At 42.3% G+C, this 18,168-nt stretch overlaps 1 protein-coding gene across 2 annotated transcripts in view; it reads left to right on the forward strand.

The window, feature by feature from the left end:
• The window catches only part of kcnc3b (potassium voltage-gated channel, Shaw-related subfamily, member 3b), a 75,721-nt gene that overhangs the window by 20,964 nt on the left and 36,589 nt on the right, over positions 1-18,168 (forward strand). The window lies entirely within an intron of this gene.

Below are 18,168 nucleotides of genomic sequence, written 5' to 3' on the forward strand. Positions count from 1 at the left end.
ACCTATGCTGGCAAGACCTGTACTCAGATTGATTGATTGAAAACATATAGTTTTAAAACAGACTGCTCGAAAACACAAGTCCTAAAGCATCTCGTGAGTTGTTGTGAGTTCCGTGAGGCAGGGTTATTTGCATGTGGTATAAGGTTTGTGAGTGAGTATGCCTGGTTTGACAACGCGTGACGTTCGGCTCCGCTGTGGCTCCCTGTGCCCTGTGACACTTAAACAGTCATGCTGGATCACTGCTCATTCCAATAAAAAAAATGACATGGGTAGGGAGGGTGCGACACTGGAACAATTCCTGTGTGACCATCTGCTAGCTCACGATGGTTCTACCCCGTAAGTCACTGGAGAGGGAAGAGCGAGTGAGCGAACGTTTGAAAGCACCAGTGAATGACCGGTTTAAGCGAACATGTTATGTTATGTCATATCGAAGGGGTTTATTAAAATGTCCCCCGTAAAGACTTGAAGTGTAAGGTCTCAGATGGACCACCGTTTAAATGTCTCAAGGTCCTCACAATGAACAAATCGGAGTGCTCTCACGAGGCACAGATCTGAATGTCCTCACGAGGTAGGCAATAGGTAGCTCTACGAGGACATTTTTATTCACCCAGAGATTGACCTATTTTTAGCTCTTCACCGGCTTCTGGCCGGTAAAGTTGGGGGTGGTGAGTGAGTGGGTTGATGCTGGTTAGAGCTCTGCAATGTCCTTGGTGGTGAGTAAACCGCGGGAATCTGCAGTCGGTCTGTGTGCCCCATGTCTTTCCTGTTTCTCTTACAAAGCCGTTTTTTCGTCACGATGCCCTCATTTAGATTAAGGACAGAGAGATATAGAGATAGCAGTGAGAGAGAGAGAGATATAGAGATAGCAGTGAGAGAGAGAGAGAGAGAGAGAGAGAGAGAGAGAGAGAGAGAGAGAGAGAGAGAGAGAGGAGAGAGAGAGAGAGAGAGAGAGAGAGAGAGAGAGAGAGAGAGAGAGAGAGAGAGAGAGAGAGAGAGAGAGATAGAGAGAGATAGCAGTGAGAGAGAGAGAGAGAGAGAGAGAGAGAGAGAGAGAGAGAGAGAGAGAGAGAGGGAGAGAGCAGACAGACAGGCACTCAGTCATCACATCTTATAGAACATGGACAGCTTTGCCAAACTAGGAAAAGAGAAAGAGGCATACCTGGCCAGTTGCACAACTGAACACATTCAACCCGAAATGTGTCTTCTGCATTTAACCCAACCCCTCTGAATCAGACTATCGCTCAGGCTTTCAGACAGTGTAAGCAGGGAGGACGGGGGGGGGACAAAGGGGGTGAGGGGGGTTGTGTCGCAAGGACAAACGACACATAGTCCGCTGCAGTGATCTGGATCGAATACAATGCAGACGGGGGGATGAGGGAATCGCAACACATCTCTCTTTCGCGCCCTCACCTCCAAACCCATTTGCTTGTCTTCAGAACTGTTGGACAGGACCACAGTGAAAAATGAGTGTTGATCATAGAGCACAGTGTGTTTGTGTGAGCCGACTGATTCAACACGCCACAGAGTTGCCGTAAGTTATAAAGGGCATCACAGTAGCTGGTAATGACATTTTCTGCCGAATAAAATAGGGTGCTCCGGGATTCAGTCATTTGACCAATTAGCAGAAGGTACACTTTTAGAAAGAAAAGGTGATGTCTAGAACCTGGCGGAGTTATTTGGCTGTCCCCATAGGAGAACCCTTTGAAGAACTATTTTTGGTTCCAGGTAGAACCCCTTTGGTTCCAGGTATAACCATTTTGGGTTCCATGGAGAACCCTTCCCAAAGAGGCTTCTCCATGGAACCCAAAATGGTTATACATGGAACCAAAAAGGGTTGTCCTATGTGGACAGCTGAAGAACCCTTTTTACTAGGGCTGTAGCATGTGAGAGGACTTAGTTTTTAGTAACACCCTGTGGCTTCAATCCTGTGTACTTCTCTCTCTTTACTTACGTCCTTGGTGTGTGTACAGTACATAATCACACACTTCCGAAATCAGACACGCACTCACGTGTGCACGCAAGACACCACAAACACACACCCATGCATCTCAATCAACCCCCCCAACCTCATGCCCTTCATTGTCCCGCAGAGTCCCGTGTTAGATGACCCCCGTCTGGGGCTCCAGTCTCAGTCTCGCTTCGCCGCTGGGTCTTCATAGCTCTGGTGCACCAGGTTCTTCCCTAACCCGCCTCTCCCCCTATCCAGTCTAGTCTCCCTGGGGTGCAGACTTGGCCGGTGTTCCTTCCTCCACACCTTTTCCGGGAATATCTATCCGGTGCTGCTTCGCCTTGCGTTTCCCCTCACTTCTTCTCAAGTAGCTGTCACCTGATTCCCCTTAGCACCAAAGTGAGAGGCGGGGATGGTGGGGATGTGGCTGGCGGCAGAGGGGTCTCTGGCTACATTCCAATATCATTGTAGAATGAAACCCAATGGGAAGTTTGTTTTTGTGCTTACTACAGCGTTTTACCAACACAACCATACATTGGGCATACATTGTAATTTGTAGTGTATTGGGCATGCATTCTAAGTGGTAGTGTATTGGGCATGCATTCTAAGTGGTAGTGTATTGGGCATGCATTCTAAGTGGTAGTGTATTGGGCATGCATTCTAAGTGGTAGCGTATTGGGCATGCATTCTAAGTGGTAGTGTATTGGGCATGCATTGTAAGTGGTAGTGTATTGGGCATGCATTCTAAGTGGTAGTGTATTTTGCATGCATTGTAAGTGGGAGTGTATTGGGCATGCATTGTAAGTGGTAGTGTATTGGGCATGCATTCTAAGTGGTAGTGTATTGGGCATGCATTGTAAGTGGTAGTGTATTGGGCATGCATTCTAAGTGGTAGTGTATTGGGCATGCATTCTAAGTGGTAGTGTATTGGGCATGCATTCTAAGTGGTAGTGTATTGGGCATGCATTCTAAGTGGTAGTGTATTGGGCATGCATTCTAAGTGGTAGTGTATTGGGCATGCATTCTAAGTGGTAGTGTATTGGGCATGCATTCTAAGTGGTAGTATATTGGGCATGCATTCTAAGTGGGAGTGTATTGGGCATGCATTCTAAGTGGTAGTGTATTGGGCATGCATTCTAAGTGGTAGTGTATTGGGCATGCATTCTAAGTGGTAGTGTATTGGGCATGCATTCTAAGTGGTAGTATATTGGGCATGCATTCTAAGTGGTAGTGTATTGGGCATGCATTCTAAGTGGTAGTGTATTGGGCATGCATTCTAAGTGGTAGTGTATTGGGCATGCATTCTAAGTGGTAGTGTATTGGGCATGCATTCTAAGTGGTAGTGTATTGGGCATGCATTCTAAGTGGTAGTGTATTGGGCATGCATTCTAAGTGGTAGTGTATTGGGCATGCATTCTAAGTGGTAGTGTATTGGGCATGCATTCTAAGTGGTAGTGTATTGGGCATGCATTCTAAGTGGTAGTGTATTGGGCATGCATTCTAAGTGGTAGTGTATTGGGCATGCATTCTAAGTGGTAGTGTATTGGGCATGCATTCTAAGTGGTGTATTGGGCATGCATTCTAAGTGATAGTGTATTGGGCATGCATTCTAAGTGGTAGTGTATTGGGCATGCATTCTAAGTGGTAGTGTATTGGGCATGCATTCTAAGTGGTAGTGTATTGGGCATGCATTCTAAGTGGTAGTGTATTGGGCATGCATTCTAAGTGGTAGTGTATTGGGCATGCATTCTAAGTGGTAGTGTATTGGGCATGCATTCTAAGTGGTAGTGTATTGGGCATGCATTCTAAGTGGTAGTGTATTGGGCATGCATTCTAAGTGGTAGTGTATTGGGCATGCATTCTAAGTGGTAGTGTATTGGGCATGCATTCTAAGTGGTAGTGTATTGGGCATGCATTCTAAGTGGTAAGTGGCCATTATGGATTTTGGAACATAGCCAAATCTTATGTCGATGGTTTCTTGTCTCTTCGTATTGCGGAGCTATGGTACTTCGTCATGCTTGCTATTTTACTGCTATGAATGTGCTTGAAAGTTTGCTTTCGTTCTGGTATTGAGAAAAGTGCACACTACTAATATCTATAACAAGCTTCTCGGTGATTGCTAAACACAGAACAAGTCATCATTTGGTGTCTTACAATGATGCTTATTGACATATTTCATGGACCATCACACTGAAGAAGCATAAAGGGCCAATGCAGCTGTTTTTATATCAATATCAAATCATTTCCAGGTAAGAATTTAGTACCTTACTACAACAGAACACAGCAAAAATTGCTTTTTTTAGCAACAACAACAAAAATTCTCAAGCAAGAGTGGGGAAGGGAAAACTAGCTGTTATTGGCAGAGAAGTTTATAACTTTATTTGTTATTGGTCTTATTTTTTATATTTTTTATTTTACCCTTTTTTTTCTCCCCAATTTCATGGTATCCAATTGTTTTAGTAGCTACTATCTTGTCTCCTCGCTACAACTCCCGTAAGGACTCGGGAGAGACGAAGGTTGAAAGTCACATGTCCTCCGCTGCACAACCCAACCAAGCCACACTGCTTCTTAACACAGCGCGCATCCAACCCGGATGCCAGATGCATCAATGTGTCGGAGGAAACACCGTGCACCTGGCAACCTTGGTTAGAGTGCACTGCACTCGGTCCGCCACAGGAGTCCCTGGTGCGCGATGAGACAAGGATTTCCCTACCAGCCAAACCCTCCCTAACCCGGACAACGCTAGGCCAATTGTGCGTTGCCCCACGGACCTCCCGATCGCGGCCAGTTGCGACAGAGCCTGGGTGCAAACCCAGAGTGCACTGCAGTACAGCGCCCTTTACCACTGCGCCACCCGGGAGGCCTCTGTTATTGGTCTTATTAACCAATTTATCACATGGTGATGTCACCATGGAAAGCCAAAACTCCCTCTCCTTTAAACCTGCTGATCAGAAGGTCCTGTGTAGATTGTGTTTTCAACCAGCAACTATCATGAAATGACACAGATACATTTTCGTTCACACTTTTACAGTGTTTGTTTTATCAGCTGTTGCACGATATGATACAAAACACAGGGAAAACTGCATTTTGACTCCACTGGGCCTTTAACTTGCTTAATGCTGAATGACCGTAATATCGTATACTAGATCTCAAATACCAGTAGCTTTTTTTTATGTGTACAATTCAAAATAACCTGAAATATATACAGTAGAACTCCCAAACTCCTATATGCCAACACTGTTGAGAAACCTTTGGTATGGGAAGTCACAGTTACTCAAATCCACAGTGAGAATTCCTCATTCGAATTCAAAATAACATGGTGAGAGAAAACGACTTACCCCTTTCCCCGTCTCTCCTTTTTCCGTCCCCACTTTCAGGCTCTGTCCATTTCACACACTACCTCGCCATAGGGTGCTGCTTTCTCACACTCACTGTGTTCGCGAGCCCCACCAGGCCATTGTTCAGCATAAAACAAGTGAGACGTTTTGTACGGTTGTACCTTCATTTTACATAGCTGAAGTCAGGGGAACGAAAGTGATCTGTAAGTGTTCCCGAGAACCAGTCAATAATGTGTTCAAAAAGGATTCCTAATGTCTACAGTAGTGTAGTCAGTGGGGTGATGATGCCTATAATAGAGTAAACACACTCCTATTCACGTCACGTCATGATGTTCAGTGCTTCAAGCCAAACCCCCTCCATGTCCACCCCTCCCTCCCCACCTGTGATATTTCAGACGCATGTCACGCCTGCATTACCTGACCAATCAAACACGTAAATAACTAGCTTACCAGTTCCATAGCAAGCTGCTCCGTCTGCGCTAATTGGTGGAGTAAATGAATTTGCTGAATGTAAAAACAACGTTGATTTAATGGGTAAACATTTTTTTTTTTTTACGAAAAGGAACTATATGAACCTGTACTTTTGGGGGGGGGGGGTGAATAAGGGGTTCTGTTTAATCTCTGGTTGAAAGTCCAATTTAAAACGTACTATTAAACGGTTACTTTAGTAATGATGATGACAAAGAATATTTTAATAATAATAATGATGATGATGATGATGCACTTGGTCTAACTCAAATCCTTGTTACCGACTCAAGGTTGAATCCAAAGTCAAAGCTTTTACACCAAGAAGGTACTTCATATAAATCTTCATATAAGGTTTCAGTCATACCCCCTAAGATAATACATCAATGAACCACTTGGCAGGTAGCCTCACGATTAAGAGCGTTGGGTTTGAATTCCCTAGCCGGCAAGGTGGAAAAATCTGCTGTTCTGCCCTTGAGCAAGACAGTGATACTGACTTAGGAATGGTACTCAAGGGCAGAACGGCACTTTTCCAGCTCAGGGATTCAAACCAGAAACCTTGCCAATACTGGCCCAATGCCCGTAACCGTGAGGCTACCTGCCAAGTGGTTCATGTATTATCTTAAGGGGGTATGAATGAAACCTTATATGAAGAGTTATATGAAGTACCTTCTTGGTTTAAAAGCAACAGCAACTGCTTCCCGGGCGCCGATGATGTCGATGAAGGCCCCCCCCCGCACCCCGCACCTCTGGGTTAAATGTGGAAAACACATTTCAGTTGAATACATTTAAGTTGTAAAGCTGACCAGGTATCCCCTTTCCCTTCCCTAAAATGTAACCTACCGTACAAGTTGCCCTTGGCGAGCAGATATCATAGCCGACTGCGGTTGTGTCATTGCCGATATGCTTTGAACTCTTGAAGAAAAGATCCTACATGAAATCAAATTGATGGTGGTTATACCGTAGTAACAATGATCCAATATTATAGTAATGGAACACAGTGTTATGTTAATAATGGAACACAGTCTTATGTTAATAATGGAACACAGTCTTATGTTAATAAAGGAACACAGTGTTATGTTAATAGTGGAACACAGTGTTATGTTAATAATGGAACACAGTGTTATGTTAATAATGGAACACAGTCTTATGTTAATAATGGAACACAGTGTTATGTTAATAATGGAACACAGTGTTATGTTAATAATGGAACACATTGTTATGTTAATAATGGAACACAGTGTTATGTTAATAATGGAACACAGTGTTATGTTAATAATGGAACACAGTGTTATGTTAATAATGGAACACAGTGTTATGTTAATAATGGAACACAGTGTTATGTTAATAATGGAACACAGTGTTATGTTAATAATGGAACACAGTCTTATGTTAATAATGGAACACAGTGTTATGTTAATAATGGAACACCGTGTTATGTTAATAATGGAACACAGTGTTATGTTAATAATGGAACACAGTGTTATGTTAATAATGGGACACATTGTTATGTTAATAACGGAACACAGGCAATATGTTAATTTAAGTCATTTATCTATCGTACACTCAAGGTCATTCAAAATACACCTACATCAATTTAGCACTTTTACATTCATTTGACATGATTGTCCAGCCAAAATATTATCACTATTTGACAGAGTCTCACTTCCTAAAACACGGCCATGTGAGGCAGTGGAGGAGCAGTATTTGGCTGTTGATCCCTGTCCTTGGTGCTGAAAGGAGAGAAGGTCTCGCTAAAGCAGTGGTTGTCATGGTGACACAGGCAGGCCCTGGTAATACTGTAATGATAAAGCTCTTCTGGATTGTGCCGCAGTAAACACTGCCACTAGGGTCCCGTTAAAAAAGCACCACACGAGCTGCATGCAAAACGGCTAACGGCTATGGGCTCTTGCCTATTTCTCCTCAGTCTCTCTGGGTATGTCACTTACCTTCATTCATTTACTCCTTAGTTCATTCATTCACTCTTTCTGTCTCTTTCTCCCTCTCCCGGGGTCACTCACTCCTTCATCATTCTTGGCTTGAATATTTTGTCACCCTCTCTCTTGACTGGGGAAATGGTTGACTTCTCCATTTACCTTTTTTCCCCTCCCTCCCAGTCTCTCTCTCACCCACCCTTTATTTTCTTCCTTACAGCCATTTGCCCCCTCGCTTCATTCCATCCCCACACAATCTCATCTCTCTCATAAACTCCCTTGAACACTTTCTCTTTTTCATTGTCAATTTCACATTTTTCTCTCTCTCTCTTTCTCTCTCTTTCTCTCTCTTTCTCTCTCTCTCTCTCTCTCTCTCTCTCTCTCTCTCTCTCTCTCTCTAGCTCTCTCTCTTTCTCTTTCTCTCTCTGTATCTCCCTCTCTCTCTCTAGCTCTTTGTCTCTCTCTGTTTTGAATTTATGTTGATGCTCTTTCTCAATCTAATTGCAGAGAGACTCTATTGAGGCTTGAAGGTCATTGGACTAGGTACATGCACTGTATATAACATGTTATTCCCACAGAGAACCTTAGATCATAGTATACTAACTCACTGTGCTCTCTCAATGTCCGTCCAAAGATTGCTGTGTGAGTCCATATGGACTTTCTGTGCTGTCCAGAATCCTCCACCCCCACTCCTTTCCTCCACTCTATCAAGGGGATGCCTTGGTCCATGTCATTATGATGCAGTAAAGAGAGGGATGAGGAGAGAAGAAAAAGAGAGAGGGATGAGGCAGACACAGAGAAAGAGCCTCTGGAGATAAATAAGTGTGAAGTGCTACTCCACCTTTCATACTCCCTCCCTCCCTCCCTCCCTCCCTCCCTCCCTCCCTCCCTCCCTCCCCCCCTCCCTCCCTCCCTCCCTCCCTCCCTCCCTCCCTCCCTCCCTCCCTCCCTCCCTCCCTCCCTCCCTCCCTCCCTCCCTCCCTCCCTTTCCTCCTCTTTTCCTTCTCTTCTCTCTCCCATTCTCTCTCTCCATCTCTCTCTCCTCCCTCTGCCCATCCTTCACGGTTACCTCAATGCAGTGTTCATGTAGCTACAAGTCTCTATCTGCGAGTGTTGCCCACACCTTCCTCCTTTCCGCCCATAGGCTGTTAGTCTTTTTCTACTAGACACACACACACACACACACACACACACACACACACACACACACACACACACACACACACACACACACACACACACACACACACACACACACACACACACACACACACACACACACACCTGCATTCATAAAGACTTGATGAATCGCTTGAAGTGTAAACACACTCTTGCAGACACTACACACACACGCGCGCACCTAAATATTGTAGATACACACTTGATGAATAGCTTGAAGTACAGTACATTTCATTAGCGGTCAAGCCACGTGAGTATTTCAGTGTATCATCACTCCACAAGCACAGTAGAATACCTTCACAACATACTATACGTAATCTGGATTGACTGAAGTGATGGATTTATCTATTGATCTGGTGTACAGAGCTACATTTTATTCAGTGAGGAAATGAGGCATTGCTAATGTGTACTATTACTACGGTATGAGCGTTATAGTTGATACAGCTACTACTGTGACGGTGTAAGTCTTGCGCCACATTTTTCAGAACGACTGGTAAAAGCGTTGCTTTAACCCTTTTTTAAAATCCCACCTTCGTCTATATGACTTGCAGTATACTGTGGGGTCTAACTTTACTGTAAACACGTCCAGGTTGTTGCGTAGTATACCAACCTTTGTTTCACCTTGAAATATTCTGCTGTATTTATTGTGGTTGTGGTTAAAGATTTGTTCAAGGCACACTTTACTACTATTGGATTTATGTATTGTAGTAGACCCCATTACCTTTTAAACAATTGCAGTGTAGGCTATGCGGGAAATTGGTCAACGATTGTTGGTAAAAGATAGGTATTTAAAAAAAAACATCTCTGTCCCTCTGTAACGTTCGTCGTCCTCGTCTGAGGAGGAGTAGTTGAGATCGGACCAATATTTAGTGTGGTACGTGTCCATGTTCATATTTACCAAACAGAGAACACTAAACAAAATAACACCGGCGAATGAAACGAAACAGTTCTGTAAGGTGGCATACACTAAACAGAAAACAACTACCCACAAATCAAGTGGGAAAAACAGGCTACCTAAATATGGTTCTCAATCAGAGACAACGATTGACAGCTGCCTCTGATTGAGAACCATACCAGGCCAAACACATAGAAAACCACAACTAGAACACATAGAATGCCCACCCCAACTCACACCCTGACCAACCTAAACAAGAAACATAACAAAGGAACTAAGGTCAGGACGTGACACCCTCTTTCTCTCTTTTCCTGTCTTCCCTGGTGTTGAATGTTGTATTTTTACCACTATGGTCTGCCAGTTAGCATCCATTGTTTTTTTTTTTTTTTTTTTTTTTTTACCTTAGCCTGGACTAATGCCTAGCCTATACTATCCTAGCCTTGCACTTGCCTAGGCTAACTTACCCCTGCGCTAGGCCTGGTTGAATAACTACCCTAGCCCTGGACCAATGCCTAGCCTCAGCTATGCTAGCCCTGCACTAACGCCTATCTTTATACTAGCCTAGCCTAACTCAACACTAACGCGTCCTGCACGGCTTAAGTGGTACAGGCGCGAGAGAAGGTTCCGATTGTCCGGCCTTGTCCTCTGGTAACGCATCCATTTATCTTGTGTGTTTTGCTCCTGGTTTTATCCTTTGTTGTCCTCTATTCCATGTATATCCTCTTAACCCCCCTCTCATGTTCTCCTGTCCTTGTTACATCAACTGGTCCCCCCGCTCCCTCCCTTTTGTCTGCCCCCCTCTGTCTCCCCACCTGTGCAACCTACATAACATTTTTCTGTGTTAGGCTCTTTTTGGCGGTGTGTGTGTAGCCAAGTGTACTGTGTGCATGTGTGTGTATGAGAGAGATAAGTTGAGAGAGACGGAAAGAGTCAAACAAACCGAGAAGGAAAATGCCTCTCAGGCAAGGCTTGTATAGCGTGATGGTAAATCTAATGTGTAATGTTTTTCCAGTATTCATGATTATGATGATGACCGTAAAGTGCTCTGAGTATCACTACTTCTAGTGGTATTTGCTAACAACCATCATCATCACCATCCTCATCACCATTGCCATCGTCGTCATCGCCATCGCCATCGCCGTCATCATTGTCATCCCCATCATCCCCACCGTCATCATCTCAGAACCCAAATCGTGTTTCTAGTCCAACTAGAAGAAAGTCTTGCCTCCACCGTCGTCACCACCACCAACGCCATTGGATGGAAACGCTCTGCTCTGCTCAGTACCACCGCTGTGTGTACTGTCCTCAGCCAATGAGAGAGCGCTGTGTGTACTGTCCTCAGCCAATGAGAGAGCGCTGTGTGTACTGTCCTCAGCCAATGAGAGAGCGCTGTGTGCAGGTCCCACTGGTTCCTCCTAGTTCCATGGGATGGGGGTGGCGGGTGGAGATGATTGAGGAATACAGCTCTCCGTACGTGTGTGTGCTCGTGTTTGTGTGTGTTAATGTGTGTGTGTGTGTTTATTTGTGTGTGTGTGTGTTTGTGTGTGTGTGTGTGTGTATGTATGTGTTTATGCATGTTATAGAGGAGGGGGAGCACTGCAGCAATCTGGAAAAGGTAGGTCAGACAGAGTAGAGAGAAACATGGCAGAGGAGAAAGGAGGGAGAGAAAGGAAGAGAAGAAGATTGGAGAGAAATGGGGGGTGAGAAAAGAGGAGGAAGAACAGAAGGTACATAAGGTAGAGAGGCCAGGACATGGGGCGTCAGACAGACGTAGAGACAGAGACGTGAAGAGAGACTTGGAAGGGACAAAGAGCCAAAAGACTATTGTTGCTTGGGTCCCATCCTGAATGAATTGGTGTGTTCCATGTTACCCATCCCTGACTTCTCTTTCACAGGCTCTGTAAAATTCAAGAATGAAAGGAAGCATTGTATTTCAGATCCCCACTCAGACGTAGAAACAATACGCACATTTCTCTCCATTCATATGGTCTGCCTATATGGTCATCCATAATTACTGTTGTGCCAATCAAATGCAGCGATACTGGCATATCCTTTAAGTGTATGTATATTTTTTTAATGTTTTATGACTTTCCAAGAAGGTCACTCGCTACTGTGAGATGCTACTGCTTTTCAGCTAATCTCTGCTATACAGAACATAACTTAAGTTCCTTTTCTTCAGATTTTCTCTACAGATATAGGTATGTATCTTCTGATTCTAAATGTGGATTGATTTGAGTTCAGTGAAAAAAATTGTAGCCCTATAAAATGTCCTTTTGCCCTCATGGGGGGAATGTTATTTATATTTTTTCATAATTTCGTAATTAAATCAACATGATTTAAAATAGACAACCTAAAATCCAGTGTTTCTATGTCAAGCTTATCACATTTGAATACTTTCCGAATGTATGCCAACAAAATATACCGCCTCAGTGAGTAAGTGAGGAAAAAGAGAGGACGGCGAAGAAAATAAAGAGACTTCTCTTTTTCCAAAACTGAGTCACCGTCTCGTTATAAGAAACGGTCTGGGCAGATTGAATATCTCAGTGCCGGGATGCTTTAATAACTTTGCCCGTTTGTTCTTTGTTTTTGCTCTCTGTCCAAGAAATGAGTCCCGGAGGACAGAGAGAGTTTTGGAAAAGAAATGAGCTATAGGCTGTAGTTCTGTTTGTAGATAGGGGTATTCTCCTGAGGCAGAGAGAAAGAGAGGCAGTGTCCAAACAGCAATTGAAGTACACTAATGACACTCAGTGCTTTTTAAGTGTATCCCATTGCTTTCTTGTCAGTGGTGGTGTATACGATGTCATTTTGTCAAAATGGTCAGGAGATTCCATCTTATTTAGGCTCGCGGCTAATGTTTAACTCCCATCCCCAAACTGAAAGGCAGAACACACCATTTACCAGATGCTTTTAAAACCGAATCAAATCACATTGAGTGCATGCATTTCTTGTAAATGTAAGTGATCACTGTGGGAATTCAACTCATGACCTTGGTCACACGCTCACCAACTGAGCCACACGGGATCACTAGGACCACTCTAACCAGATATGGTTTATTGCAGAAAAAACAGTACTCATGCAAGAAGTATACAAACAGACAATCATAACATATGCTAGGCTAGTGGGTACAGCAAATGGCAGATTATACAAAGACCCTAAAAGAAACATATTGATTGTTTTAACAGCTTTCTTATTAGAATAATTTAGAATGGTCTTAATGTACTGTTTGAATTCCTTATAGAAAATGAATGTACATTTATGAATATGACATTTTTCCATTAGCACAATTAGATTTATGAGGTAAAATTGTTTTTCTTTATCCTTATTATAGTTAAAGAAACCGAGCAACACATAGTCCTATAAAAAAAATTAAAAAGTCATGAAGAATATTGACAATTATAAAACTATTAAAATCTATCCATAATTTCTTTACATGGAGACAATGCTAAAATAAATGCAAAACTGTTTCTGGATGCTCAACACAAAAAGTAGAGTTAATGTTAATGTCTTTGTTGATTTTCTTCAGGTAATGATTCTCTTGCTAATACTTATGGATCATTCTGAAAGAGACCTCTTTGACCTTGTTAACAAGCAGGTATTTTGTGTGGTAATAACCAGACTTTTTCCCAACAGATATTATTGACAAATGTATTCCAGTAAATTGTGACAAGGAATGGATACAATATCCCTTTGAAATAAAGCACGTATACAGTAGGTCTGTTGTTCTGAGGGAGCAAGGAGAAACACAGTTTTCCTATTGGAGAGTCAACTGGATTAAGCGAGGGTAGGTCAAGAAGGTGAGGTCTGGTTACACCTCTAAACAACGTAAGAGTTCCAGATGGAATAGCATCAAAGACTATGGCGAACGTTCTATGAAAATCTGATCATTTTGTAGGAATCTTATCAATGTTATAGTTACAAAGTAACATACAATTGAAGACACCAAAACAGGAGAAGATATAATGAGGGATGAAATTCCAAATGTGTAGCCCAATTTATCTTAAAATTATTATTCAAAGTAGGAAAATCAAACAATTGAGACCACCATATGTGTTCACAATGACAGATTTCCTAATATAATGCGTACAATTTTTCCAGATGAAGTTTGAAAGCATCTGGTCAACCGCTTTACCTATTTTGTTATCAAGATGTAGGGACTGGGCTGCATAAGTAAGTCTGGAGACACTTTCAGCTTTAGAAAGCAATACTCAACCTTTCAAGGATAAATCCCTCTGCAACCAATGGTTCAACATGTTTTAGTTTTTTTCAATAAATTATATGGAATTTAATGAGCATCTTTCCTGTCAATCCTTAGATCCTTAGGTATGTTACTTTTTCCTTGACTGGATTATTGCATATAGAGGGTATCACACAGTCTTTAATAGCAAACAATTCACACTTATTAAGGTTTAGGCAAAGACCAGATGCTTTGGATTTTTTAAAATCACATTGACTGCTCTAGGAATCTGGTCAGCATCTTTCAAAAAGAGGGTGGTGTCATCTGCAAGCTGAGTTATGATAATATCTCTGTCAGCAATAGAGATCCCTTTTATATTGCTGGATTTAACAAAACTTGTAAGAAGTTGGGTTGCAAGCAGAAAGAGGTAAGGCGAAATGGGGCAACCTTGCCTAATTCCTCTTTTCAAATCAAATCTAGAAGTGCCATGATTTAACGTAATGGAAATGTTCCCATTCATATAAAGAGTTTTAATAGTACTACAAAATAATTCCCCAAAACCAAATTTCTAAAGGGAGAGAAATAGAAACTCATGTTCCACTGTTTCCAAGGCTTTATAAAAGTCTAAGAAGACAATAAACTATTTTCGAAGATTAGATCAGAATAGTCAATAAGGTCTAAAACTAGTCGGATACTATTAGATATGTCTATTCCTCATGAAGCCAGATTGGGTCTCTTCTATAATTTAGTTCAACACTGCCTTCAACCTTTTTGCAAATATAGAGGCTAGTATTTTGTAGTCGTTATTGAGCAGACAGATAGGACGCCAACCAGATATGGTTACATGGCTATGGTTATAGACTGAATGTTGTCATTTAGTTACAGGGCAACCCATAAAACATTTGCGGAATTAGTTCACACAATTAATAGAGTTCGAAACTAAGTCTGGCAGTTTGGATATCTCAAATGAACACTTCAAGAGGATAATATTCAGTTCGAAGCCTTGTTGAATTTTGATTGATATGAAGCCTCTGGCTGATTGCCCTCCTGTTGTGCTGTCTGAATTGATCAATGGTTAATACACAAGTACCAGGTTTTAGCACCCATGCCGTGCATTATACTTGATATTTAGTCAGGTGTCATTCTCACAATGCTTTATAGCAGTGTTTACCTAACTCGGTCCTCGGGACCCCCAAGGGGTGAACGTTTTGTTTTTCTGCCGTAGCACTCCACAGCTGATTATTATAATCAACTAATCATCAAGCTTTGAATCCGCTGTGTAGTGCTAGGGCAAAAACCCAAACGTGCACCCCTTGGAGTCCCGAGGACCGGGTTTTGAAAACCCTGTTTATACAGTAGCACAATAATAGGGGTAGTATAAGGAATACAGTATGGTGTTAGGTTCTGAACAAATGAAGCAAAAACTCAAAACAGACGGCTAGAAAAAGCTCGAACCAAGTTTATTGAACCCATTGGATGCTTTAGCTGCAAACACACTTTGCATATTATCTAACAGGCATTTATTTGTCATGATAAGGTTAGAGGTATGACTTCTCAGAACTGTCCATCTGTTTCCCAAAACTGCATAAATGTTGCGCTGTTGTCTTTGCGGTCGAGCGGTCTGGAAGCAGTTCCACTTCATCCTGTCACTTCTCCATGATAGTTACAAGTGACCATATGTTCACCTTACTCAACAGACTTTGGACATACAGTGAATTCGGAAAATATTCAGACACCTTGACCTTTTCCATTTTTTTTCCCATTACAGCCTTATTCTAAAATTGATTACATCGTTTTTCCCCCTCATCAATCTACACCCAATTCTCAATAATGACAAAGAAAACAATTGTTTTTAGAAATTTCTGCAAATGTATAAAAAATAACCTGCAATATCACATTTACACAAGTATTCAGACTCTTTACTCAGGACTTTGTTGAAGCATCTTTGGCAGTAATTACAGCCTTGAGTCTTCTTGGGTATGACGCTACAAGCTTGGAACACCTGTATTTGGAGAGTTTCTCCCATTCTTGCAGATCCTCTCAAGCTCTGTCAGGTTGAATGGGAAGCGTCGCTGCACAGCTATTTTTAGGTCTCTCCAGAGATGTTTGATCCGGTTCAAGTCCGGGCTCTGGCTGGGCCACTCAAGGACATTCAGAGACCTGTCCCAAAGCCACTCCTGTGTTGTCTTGGCTGTGTGCTTAGGGTCGTTGTTCTGTTGGAAGGTGAACCTTCGCCCCCAGTCTGAGGTCCTGAATGCTCTGGATCAGATTTTCATCAAGGATCTCTCAGTACTTTGCTCTGTTCATCTTTCCCTCAATTCTGACTAGTCTCCCAGTCTCTGCCGCTGAAAAACATCCCAGAGCATGATGCTGCCATCACCATGCTTCACCGTAGGGATGGTGCCAGGTTTCCTCCAGATGTGACGCTTGGCATTCAGGCCAAAGACTTCAATATTGGTTTCATCAGACCAGAGAATCTTGTTCCTCATGGTCTGAGTGTCCTTTAGGTGCTTTTTGGCAAACTCCAAGCAGGGCTGTCATGTGCCTTTTACTGAGGAGTGGCTTCCGTCTGCAGAGATGGTTGTCCTTCTGGAAGGTTCTCCCATCTCCACAGACGAACGCTGGAGCTCTGTCAGAGTGGCCATCGTGTTCTTGGTCACCTCCCTGACCAAGGCCCTTCTCCCCTGATTGCTCAGTTCTGCCCGTCGGGCCATCTCTATGAAGAGTCTAGGTGGTTCCAAACTTCTTCCATTGAGGAATGATGGAAGCCACTGTGTTCTTGGGGACCTTCAATGCTGTGCCTCGACACAATCCTTTCTCAGAACTCTACGGACAATTTTTTCAACCTCTTGGCGTAGTTTTTGCTCTGTCAACTTTGGGACCTTATATAGACAAGTGTGTGCCTTTCCAAATCATGTCCAGTCAATTGAATTTACCACAGGTGGACTCCAATCAAGTTGTGGAAACATCTCAAGGATGATCAATAGAAACAGGATGCTCCTGAGCTCAAGTTCGAGTCTCATAGAAAATGGTCTGAATATTTATGTAAATAAGGTATTTCAGTTTGGATTTTTTTTCTAAATTTGCAAAAATGTTTAAAAAAACTGTTTTCGCTTTGTCATTATGGTGTATTGTATGCAGATTGATGAGGAAAAACATTAATTGAATCCATTTTAGAGTAAGGCTGTAATGTAACAAAATGTGGAAAACGTCAAGGGGTCTGAATACTTTCCGAAGGCACTGTACATTGTGTTCACTTTTTCTCTTACAATACAATTCCATACACAAAATTCCTCTTCAACATTAATTGGCACATAACATATACTATATATTCATCATGCAGATAACATAATCACTAAGGTCTAATATAGTAACATGTGGAAGTATATTTTAGGTTAGAACCCAACAATTACTATCATGTGTGTTAATTGGAGGATGATAATGTCTTAGCAATATTGTTTCTTGCAAGTAACTCTGCATTCACAGAACTTTTGAAAAGTAGGGGGTTAATTGCATTACTTAATGGTGAGTATTGGCTTCCGGTTACTGTTACCTTGCACTGGACTGTAATGGATTATGTTGAGGATAAAATAGAGTGCCATCTCAAGCACTTTAGGCTTTAGGGATTTCCACTGTATGAGTAATATAGTAGTTGTAAGGGTCAAAATGTTTGTAGATACATAATGTACAATAGAGCTGTCAGTCCTTTTACTTTGTGTATAATACTTTGACTTAGGTGCGAATTGTAATTTCACCAACATTACACATTTTCAAATAATCAGACTGGCTAGTTATTGGAGCATCAATTTGGGACCACATTTCATCATGCTGGGCCACAAACAGGCTCAATGCCACATGTTTCAGACCCTTTATGTTGAACATTCAGTATGAGGGAGTGAGCACATGCCCCATCCTGATTTTGAAACCTATTCAGTGCACTCTGAGATACATGAATATTTATAATTCATCAGCTTTTACCGTTTACGACTCTCTTTTCCCCATCACTTTCTTTTGTGTCCTATCCGTCTTTCTTTTCTTTCCCTTTTCTCTGTGTCGGGGCTGCTCCAAGGAGACAGTAGTACTCTGTATTCTCATTCCAGCCTTTCCTACATTCTCTCGGTTTATGACGTGTGGCTCCCGGTTTTCTTTTTTTTTTCCCACCACTTCTCCTTGGACTGTCATTGCCGATGACCATTGCGGCCTTTTTGATAAGTGTCAGATAGAGTATCCCTCAG

Source organism: Oncorhynchus keta, chromosome 3, assembly GCF_023373465.1.
Source record: "Oncorhynchus keta strain PuntledgeMale-10-30-2019 chromosome 3, Oket_V2, whole genome shotgun sequence".
NCBI classification, from domain to species: Eukaryota; Metazoa; Chordata; class Actinopteri; order Salmoniformes; family Salmonidae; genus Oncorhynchus; species Oncorhynchus keta.